Source organism: Desmodus rotundus, chromosome 2, assembly GCF_022682495.2.
Source record: "Desmodus rotundus isolate HL8 chromosome 2, HLdesRot8A.1, whole genome shotgun sequence".
Lineage (NCBI taxonomy): Eukaryota > Metazoa > Chordata > Mammalia > Chiroptera > Phyllostomidae > Desmodus > Desmodus rotundus.
The window spans coordinates 182,459,165-182,468,818 of NC_071388.1; the positions used below are offsets into that span (position 1 = coordinate 182,459,165).

At 40.0% G+C, this 9,654-nt stretch overlaps 1 pseudogene; it reads left to right on the plus strand.

The window, feature by feature from the left end:
* Positions 1-4,339: 4,339 nt before the first annotated feature.
* LOC112307721 (nuclear transport factor 2 pseudogene) lies at positions 4,340-4,762 on the plus strand (annotated as a pseudogene).
* The last annotated feature ends 4,892 nt before the right edge of the window (positions 4,763-9,654 follow it).

The window sequence follows — 9,654 nt, forward strand, 5'->3', positions numbered from 1 at the left end:
TGCTGCCAAGCGGAGGAAGGGAAAATGCAGAAAGTTCTGTCTGCATAATCACCCCCGTGCTGGCCCTCCCCAAATTCAGAACTCCACTAGAAGGCTCACCCTGCTGGTTCTCAGAGGCCCCAGGCTAGCATGAGAAATCAGTGGGAAAATGTTCCTTTAGATGTCAAATCCTCAGCTTCTACCAGAAAACAGGGACAGATAAATAAAGCTGCAGGCAAGGACAGGCAAGCCCTTATATTGCTTATGTGAACATTCTAGTAATTCCCTCATAAATGCTTAGCTTGGAGTTTTTAGACCAAATGCTAATATGTTTTACCTTAAAACACAATTTATAGCCTGGCTGGTGTGGCTTAGTGGATTGAGTGCCAGCCTGTGAACCAAAGGGTCTCTGGTTGGATTCCCAGTCAGGGCACATGCTTGGGTTGTGGGCGAGGTCCCCAGTCGGAGGCACTCGAGAGGCAACCACACATTAATGTTTCTCTCCCTCTCTTTCTCCCTCTCTTCCCCTCTCTAAAAATAAATAAAATAAAACGCACACACACAATTTATAAAATTGAGGGATCCCCCTGGCCAGGTGGGTAAGTTGGTTGGAGTGTTGTTCTGTGAGCCAAATAGTTGTGGGTTCAATTCTCAGTCAGGTCACATACCTAGATTGTGGATTCAATACCTGGTTGGGGCACTTAGGGGAAGCAACTGATTGATGTTTCTCCCTCTCTCTTCCTCTCTCTCTAAAAATCAATAAACATATCTTCAAGTGAGGATTAAAAAAATTAAGGGATATTTTTCAAGGGCATCTCACCCTTACTCTCATGTCTCTTAATCTCTTGGTAGGACCATTTTCAAGGGAGAATAATTTATTTTAAAGTGTATTTTACAATATGTAGCTTCCTCCAAAGAATTACCTTTCCTCCCATTTTCTATAGGAACTTTTTACACAAAAATTTTACTTTTTGAATAATTTTAGATGTGCAGAAAAGTTACAAAGATAGTAAGAGTGCCCATAGACCCGTTACCCAGGTTCCCCTACTGTTAACATCTAAAATGACTTTGATACTTCTGTCATAACTAAGGAACCAACACTTGTCCATTATTATTAACTGGACTCCATATTTTATTTGGATTTCCCTAGTGTCCCCTAATTTTTCCCACTCCAGATTGCATCTACAATACTATATTAAATTAAATCATCATGTCTCTTTAGGCTCCTCTGGGCTGTGACAGTTGCTCAGATTATCCTTGGTTTTTGATGACCTTGACAGTTTTGAGGAGTACTGGTCAGATATTTTGTAGAATGTCCCTCAAATTAGGATTGTCTGATTTTTTTCCCTCCCAATCAGATGGGCATTGCAGGTTTTTGGAGAGAACGCCTTAGAGGTGAGCTGCCCTTCTCATCATATCAGGGGTAAATAACATTGCATGACATCCCTGGTGAAGTTAACCTTCATCACTTTGTTAAAGCAGAGTTTGCCAGTTTTCTTCTGTATAAAGTTATTATTTCTCCCTTTCTGTAATCTTTGGAAGCAAATCACTAAGTTTAGTCTACTCTCAAAAAGGTGGGGGGTAAACAGAGTGTAGGGGTGTGAGGGAACGGAGATTAAGCTCACTTCCTGGAAGAGAGAGTATCTACATATACTAAATGGATTTTTTCTGACAGGAAGATTTGTTTCTTTTTCCCTATTCATTCATAACTTTGAGTTGTAATCCAACACTATGTGTTATTAATTTTGTTACTCAAATTGTGCCATCTCTGACTATCTGGCATTCTTTCAGATTGGTTCTTAAATCTCTTTGACATGCTCCTGTCCTTATAAAAATGTTAAAACATACAAATAAAAGATTTGTATGTTTTCTTATCTTCTTCTTATCTTCTTATCTTCTGAGGCACTTTATTCTTTTTTTAAATTTTTTAAAAATTATTTTATTGTTGTTCGATAACAGTTGTCTGCATTTTCTCCCCATCCCTCTCCCCCATCCCAACCAAACCCACCTCCCTCCCTTATTTACACCCTCCCCCTTGTTTTTGTCCATGTGTCCTTTATAGTAGTTCCTGAAAACCCTTCTCTCCACAGTCCCCTCCCCACTCCCCTCTGGCTATTGTTAGATTGTTCTTAACTTCAATGACTCTGGTTATATTTTGTTTGCTTTATTCTTCTGTTGATTATGTTCCAGTTAAAGGTGAGATCATATGGTATTTTTCCCTCATCGCCTGGCTTGTTTCACTTAGCATAATGCTCTCCAGTTCCATCCATGCTTTTGCAAAGGGTATAAGCTCCTTCTTTCTCTCTGCTGCATAGAATTCCATTGTATAAATGTACCATAGTTTTTGGATCCACTCATTTGCTGATGGGCACTTAGGTTGCTTTCAGTACTTGGCTGTTGTAAATTGTGAGGCACTTTATTCTTAACATTACATACATGGATTTGGCAATCCCCCAGTGAGTCCAGAAAAGATTTCATTTTAAAAGGTAATGTTTTCCTAATTTGATTGTGCTGCTATTACAATAAGTCACAGTTATCTTTAAACTTTCATTTCTTTTTACTTGTTGAAAAATTTATACTAGTAATCTGAGTTCATTGTAGACAATTTAGAAAATTCAGATAAGAAACAGAAGAAATTACCCATTATTTTATTATTTAATGGTAATTACTATTAATACCTTGCAGTACTTGTCCTGACAAGTGTGGCTCGGTGGTTGGAGTGCCATCCTATAGCCAAAGGCTTGCATGTTTGATTCCCAGTCAAGACAAATAGCTAGGTTGCAGGTTGATTCCCAGTCTGGCACAGGCACACGCAACCCCCAGTCCAGATGTGAACGATCCCAGGTACCAGTGTGGATTCCTGGTCTGGGTGTGTGCAAGAGCAGCCAATTGATACTTCCCTCTTCCTTTCTTCCTTCCTCTCTGTCTTTGAAAAAACAAATGAAAATGTCCTCATGTGAGGCTTAAAAATAAGTAAATAGATAACCTTGCTGTACGATTCTTTTAAAATTTTTAAAAAAATATATATTTATTGATTTTTAGAGAGAGAAGAAGAGGGAAAGAGAGAGAAACATCGATGTAAGAGAGAAACATCCACCAGTTGCCTCCTGTATGCACCCTGACAGGGGATTGAACCTGCAACATAGGTATACCCTGAGTGGGGATTGAGTTGGCAAACTTTTGGTGTATGGGTGGATGCTCCAATCAACTGAGCTACCCAGCCAGGGTGATACTAACCTTAAGAGCAAATTCCATCAACATAGCTCACACTGTGTACTCTGCCCAGTGATTCCCTGAGGTCACACCCCACCCAACTTTCAGGCCCACCCAAGCTCTTTCCTGTGTGCCTTTTCCATAGGAATGACCTGTTTTGGCTCATGCTTCAGATTATCTGAAAATCTTTCAAACAAGCAGGACCTGGCCTCAGCATGACCCCATGCTCTCACTAAGTGGCCCCAGTCCTGGTACTAGCAGCAGCTGGTCTTGGTCTGCAGCTTGGCCTTGTCTGGTCACCTCCAAGCCCAGCACAAGTGGCAGCCATCTGCAGATCACTTTGTAGCTTATGACAGGTGGCCCCTGGACAGCATACAAGCAACAGCTGACCTTGGCCTGCACCTCCCGGAGGCCCCAGAGCCAGGTCACCTGGTGGACAGCTTCAGACTACGTTGAAGCATTATCACCCAACTGTCTCCAGAAGTGGCACACTTGAGGGGCAGACTCAGTGGGCACCAGAACCCCACTAAAGTAAGTCCTGCTCTGTGGGGTTGGCCAGCTGATTCTCCATGATGTCTGAGGTGAGTGGTTGGTGGTTGTAGCCAGTTTTTGCAGCTGATCACCCTGGGGACAAATCTCTCCCATTGACATGCCAACAACAATCAAAAGGCTCAGCTACAAAAGGAGAGTGTACATAGCTCACACGAAGGGCCGCACCTCGAATTCCCAGGTTGGATGATCAGGGAGGCTGTGCCACTGGACCCTATAGAATACATATTACATAAGTCCACTCTACCAAGCCTGGGAGACATAGCAGCTCTACCTAATACATAGAAATAAGCACAGGGAGGCTGCCAAAATGAGGAGACAAAGAAACATGTCCTAAATGAAAGAAAAGAACAAAACTCCAGAAAAAGAACTAAACAAAATAGAGACAATGTACAAGATGCAGAATTCAAAACACTGGTTATAAGGATGCTCAGTGAACTTAGTGGGAACCTCAACAGCTTAAAGAAGGACTAGTCAGAAATGAAGGATACATTAACTAAAATGAAGAATAATTTACAGGGAGACCACACTGTGTTACTGCTGTTGCCACCATAGTGCCAGCCCCTCAGGTCTCAGCGAGGCCAGATGATGCTCCAGAATGGGAGACAAGACAATTTGAGAGCAGATTGGATCCAGCTTCATTCAACATTACTTCCAGTTACTTAATAACGACAGAACCCAAGTAGGCATAATGCTCATTGACACACCATGCCTTGCATGGGAAGGACAGCAATTCCAGGGGAAAGCTGCCACTGTGGAGAAGTTGTTTAGCCTTCCATTCCAGAAAATTCAGCACAGCATCATGGCATAGGACCATCCATCCACACCAGCCAGATAGCTGCATCATCAGCATGGTTGTGGGCCAGCTTAAGGCCAATGAAGATCCCATCATGGGGTTCCTCCAGATGTTCCTATTAAAGAACATCAATGATGCTTGGGTTTGCAGCAATGACATGTTCAGGCTTGCCCTGCACACCTTCGGCTGACCTCCTCCCAGCCAGGCACTCATGCTGTTTCCTTCTCCCTCCTCTTCCCAATAACTATTCATATTCCTCCAGGTACTCCAAATACCATATGCAAATGAGCAGGGCTGTGGTGGGAGTGGGCACAGAGTGCTGCTGCTACCTAGGTATTGTGCATGATGTTTGGACACTAGACTAGTTACATCTGACAGGAGAAGTTTGTGTTGTACTGGGCCAAAGGTTGTCTTTTTTTTTTTTTTTTTAATTTACTGACAAGTTGCTCTAGTAACCCAAAGAAGTGAAGGAGAAAGCAGCTGCCTCACCACCAAGATATTGGTTTGTTCAGATGTTTCAATGCCTCAGATACAATAAAACCACAAAGATTTTCTTAACAAAAAAATAAGGGGATAATGTACAGAAAATCAACAGTAGAGTAGATGAAGCTGAGAATTAAATCAGCGATTTGGAATATAAGGAAGCGAAAAACAACCAGACAACAAAAAGAAAATAGAATCCAAGAAAATTAGAGTGTAAGGAGCCTCTGGGACAACCTCAAACATACCAACATTCATGTCATGGGAGTGCCTGAAGGAGAAGAGAGAGCCCAAGAAACTGAAAACCTATTTGAAAAAATCACAGAAAATTTGCCTAACTTGGTAAGAAAACAGACATACAAGTCTAGGAAGCACAGAAAGTTACAAACAAGATGAACCCAAACAGACCCACACCGAGGCACATCATAATTAAAAACCAAAATGTTAAAGATAGTCCTGGCTGGTGTAGCTCAGTGGATTGAGTGTGGGCCTGCAAAGCAAAGGGTTGTGGGTTCGATTTCCAGTCAGAGCACATGCCTGGGTTGTGGGCCAGGCTCCCCAGTGAAGGGTGCACGAGAGGCAACCACACATTGATGTTTCTCTCACTCTCTTTCCCCTCCTTTCCTGTCTAAAAATAAATTTTTAAAAATCTAAAAAATATGTTAAAGACAAAGAATCTTATAAGCAGGAAGAGAAAGACAGTTACTTTTAAGAGAGTTCCTATAAGACTTCAACTGATATCTCAACAGAAACTTTGCAGGCCAAAAGGGATTGGTAGAAATATTCAAAATGATGAAAGGCAAGGATCTACAACCAAGATTACGCTACCCAGCAAAGGTATCATTTAAAATTGAAGGACAGATAAAGAGATTCCCAGACAAGAAAAAGCTAAAGGAGTTCGTCATCACCAAACTTGTGTTATATGAAATGTTAAAGGGTCTTCTTGTAGAAGAAGAAAAAAAATAAAAAATATGAACAAGAAAATAGCAATAAATACATATCTGTTAACAACTGAATCTAAAAAACAAAATAAATGAATAAACAAAACAGAAACAGACTCATAGATACAGTGAACGTTTTGGTGGATGCCAGATGGGGGGGATGGAGAGATGGGTGAAAAAGGTGAAGGGATTAAGAAGAACAAATTGGTTGTTACAGAACAGGCATGGGTATATAAAGTACAGCATAGGGAATATAGTCAATAATATTCTAATAACTATGTATGGTGTCAGATGGCTGCAAGACTTATTGGGATGATCACTTAGTAAGTTACTTAGTGTCCAATCACTGAGGTGTACACCTGAAAGTAATATAATATGTATGTCAGCTGTATGAAAAAAAAATATTTAAAGAAGGAAAGAAAGGATCAAATTAAGGGTGCTAATCAATTAAGACTGATTTAATAATGGTGATTTCATCCCTGGCTGGTGTGGCTCAGTGGATTGAGTGCCACCTGCAAACCAGGGGAGTCACCAGTTCAATTCCTGGTTAGGGCACATACCTGGGTTGTGGGCTGGGTCCCTAGTCGGGGGCTCATGGCAGGCAGCCACACATTGATGTTTCTCTCCCTCTCTTTCTCCCTCCCTTCCCCTCTTTCTAAAAACATATAAATAAAACCTTTTAAGAAAATGGTGATTTCAAAGTAAAAGAATAATGATACTATTTTACTGTTACAATAGCATCTGAGAACGTTCAAAGTGTTTTTATATCCATTAATTTTTCTTTTTAAAATTTTTAAAATATATTTTATTGATTACACTATTACAGTTGTCCCATTTTCCCTCCTTTATTCCCCTCTGCCCTGCACCCCTACTCCCACCCACATTCCCCCCACCTTAGTTCATGTCCATGGGATGTACGTATAAGTTCTTTGGCTTCTCCATTTCCCATACTATTCTTAATCTCCCCCTGTCTATTTGGTACCTACTATTTATGCTTCTTATTCCCTGTACCTTTCCCCCCATTCTCCCTCCTCCCATATCCATTAATTGTTCAACTCTAACTATGGTGGTGATGAATAAAGACACTAGGCTTAGTAAAAGTGTTTTGACCACTAGCCATAGGATCACTCTTCTAACTCAGCAGCCCCCAACCTTTCTGGCGCCAGGGACTGGTTTCATGGAAGACAATTTTTCCATGGACCAGGTGGAGGGTGGGCTGGGGTGGGGATGGTTTTGGAATGATTCAAGAACATTACATTCAAGCTTACCCTGCACTGTGCGCCAGGTTCCTAACAGGCTGGTACTGTTCCATGGCCTGAAGGATGGGGACCCTGTCCTAACTGGCAGAGCTGGACTAAATCCAGGCATCTTGACTAGGTCTAGCTTTCTTTCCATTGCACTTCTAGAACAAACCTGACCCTCAGGATGACATGAAGAGAGGCTTTCAGAAGAATCCACAGGAAGAGATATATCCAGAAAATTCAAGACAAAGATTACGAAAAATTATAGTGTTCTGAAAAACAAAAGCCCAAACCATATAATGTTGGATGATTGTTTTAGAATTCCCTTGATTCCCCATCAAGTTGGGTCCTGCACAGACATTCAGGTTTACTCTTTGTTTATTACTTGGCTTGAGTTACTAAAGTCGGTTGATCACGTTGTGCAGCCCAAACACCTGAGGGCTGATTTCTTCCCACCTCTGCTTTGTGATGAAAATTTCTCAAGTGAGTAGGTGTTATTTGCCAAGAAAGAACTTCACTAAAAAATGCTTAACAGGGAGTGATGAGTCCTAGTTTCTTTTTCTCAGGAAAGTTTTGAGTAAATAAATAGAAAATTTAGTTAATATTTAAAAAAATTATAATTGATCTGTGTTAAGCTCTATATTATTTGATCATTGTTTATTTCTTTTTATTTCCTTTTCAAGAATTTTTTTTAGTTAAATCATTTGGAGGTTGGCTAGAGGAATCCTCCAAGTAATATTGTTCTACAAACTGCGCGTGGATAGTATACCTGCTGGGTCCTTGAAAGAATGAAGAATTTGTGAGAATACTTTCTGTTGCATGGTATATGAAGAACACCTTAGCTGGCTATAGGATTTTTGGATCACAGTAATTTCCCATCATATTTTGTGGATCCTTGGTGTTAAAGAGGAGAAGTGTGGTGATATTTGATTAATTTTCTTTGATATAGGTAGATTTTATTTATTTATTTATTTTTAAAGATTGTATTTATTTACTTTTAGAGAGAGGGGAAGGGAGGAAGAGAGAGAGAGAGAGAGAAACAGCAATGTGAGAGAGATACATTGATCAGTTGCCTCTCGCATGCCCCAAACCAGGGACCTGGCCCGCAACCCAGGTGTGTGCCCTGATTGGGAATCAAACCGGCCACCTTTCGGTTCACAGGCCAGCACTCAATCCACTGAGCCATACCAGTCGGCGCTAATACAATTATTTTTGAGGTCAAAATGCTTTTAGTTATTAAAAAAAAGTTAAGTGCATACTAGATTTGGACCCAGTTTTTCTCTTTTGAAAGCCAACACAGAAATTTTAACAGAACCAGGCACAAGGATGCTTACTGGAAATTAGAAAAAAATATCTTTCAAAAGGTGATTGGATAAGTAAGTTATTATTTATTTATAAATGGAAGAGTATGCAGCCACTGAAAAGAAATAGTTCTATATGGAAATTTATTCAGGATAAATTAAATGGGAAAAATAAAAAGCAAGTTTCAGGAGATACTGAGACTAGGGAAGCAAGACCTAGGCCTAGGACACAGTATTAAGGTAGCCCTCACTGTTAGGGTTGTAGGAGTGCAGGGTTGGCCCCTGAAAGTATCTCTTTAAATTTTACATTTTAGTCTCTCTCCTCTTTTGCTTTATCCTAGTATCAGCCCTGTAATATGGTATGCATCATATAATCCCACATTTGTAAATACTAATTACATATATAAATAAATATATATAATTGTGTAAATTGATATTGAATACAAACATTTTGGAAGGCATATACATACATGTGTGTATCCATGGATGTAATATATACACATATGTATATATTGGTTATATATATTAGTTTGTGTGTGTGTGCATGTGTTTTAAAGGGAAAAAATGGAAGAATAGAGGATGGAGACAAAGTAGGTTTACAATGGTTCATAAGAAAAATAATACAATCATAAATAAATAATGATACAAGAATAAACTTTTCTGTTTTGCATACTCACAACTGTAAACCTACTTTTGCCCCATGCTGTATATACCAAACTACTAGCAGTGTTTTCTTTCTGGGGTATTGGAATATGGAGAATTTTCATTTTCAAAATAATATACTTCTGAAATCTTCTGTTAAAAAAACAATTAATAGCCAGTTGGACACATGCAGGGGAAATGGCTTCTTGGAGGGGGCGGAGGGTGGAGCCTGTGGGATTCATGCTTTTTGCAAGATAGAAGTCATGGAAAAAATGCAGAAATTGATGCCCAATTCCATTTCACAGGTGTCAAAAAATATGTCAACTCTTATACTCTCACAGGGAGAATTAATTGTGTACTGACCACATATGGAAGCATTGCTCTGCTGTTTTTATACTTCAAGTTAAGGACTAAAAAACTCCAGCTGTGAAAGCAACACAAAAGGATTCTAAACTATACCTCAACTGTTAATTTCCCATGCCTGGAGAAGTTAATGTCAACTCACTATGGGA